The sequence below is a fragment of the Alligator sinensis genome, unplaced genomic scaffold (genome assembly GCF_000455745.1).
Source record: "Alligator sinensis unplaced genomic scaffold, ASM45574v1 scaffold397_1, whole genome shotgun sequence".
Taxonomy (NCBI): Eukaryota; Metazoa; Chordata; order Crocodylia; family Alligatoridae; genus Alligator; species Alligator sinensis.
The window spans coordinates 532008-532958 of NW_005842610.1; positions in this window are offsets into that span (position 1 = coordinate 532008).

A 951-nucleotide genomic window follows, 5' to 3' on the forward strand; every position below is an offset into this window, starting at 1 on the left:
AGGTGTGGGAGAGGAGGGGACATGTCATTAAGGCCCCTGCGACACCTTGCGTATATTACACCACTCGCTGGCCCCTTGTACAATGCATTTAGACAGGCCATACGTGCGATGTCGTTCTCACACCATAAAAATGTCTATCCAGCTATAAAAAGAGCCAGGCAGCTACTAAGCTGGTGCTTGAAACTGTGTAGCGACTCTAGAGCTGGTTTCTATCCAGCTTTAGTTTCAATGTGTGGCAGGGCCCAGAGGGGAAGGGTGTATTCTTACCTGTTTTGGGGACTTTAAAATTAGTCCGTGGCAGTCCATCCTGTCCACACTGGTGGAAGGGGGAGAACCAGCTGGGAGCAGGGGTGCAGCCATCCCTGCAGCAGCATGCGGCTAGGCTACTCTCGCACCTCTCTGCCAAATCCTGGATCCGCCCCTGGAAGAAAGAAGGTTTTTAAGAATCTGGAAAATTCTTATTTGGTCAGGAAAAACATCGTACACAGCCTAATACCAGAAGCTGGCATCACTAGGTCATCTGTTTTCAAGTGCCACTCATGGTTTCAAATGGACTCCAAATTTATTTTGCCAGTGTATCAGCAAAACAGTACATCTTCAAGATGAAAGGTATTTAGTCACCTGTTTTATGTCCTGGCCTGTTCAGACATGTCAGGCAAATCCCTATTTTCCTATCATTTTTTCTTCCCAGTTGATATTTATTGACTAGCTGTATTAAACTTGCCTTCACTTTAACCTTTGCCAGGAACTACAGTATTCAAAGCCCTGATTTTGTGAACACTTTTACACATTGATAATTCATACAAGCTCGTAGGCCAGGTGAAGACAGTGTTGTTATAGGCATGCCTTTCTGGAGGGTCAAGGTCTAGATATGAAGAATCATTCACTGAAGTTTTTGTCTTTATATTAAGCAGAATTTTTCAAGCATCCCACCAACACACCAGTCACTCT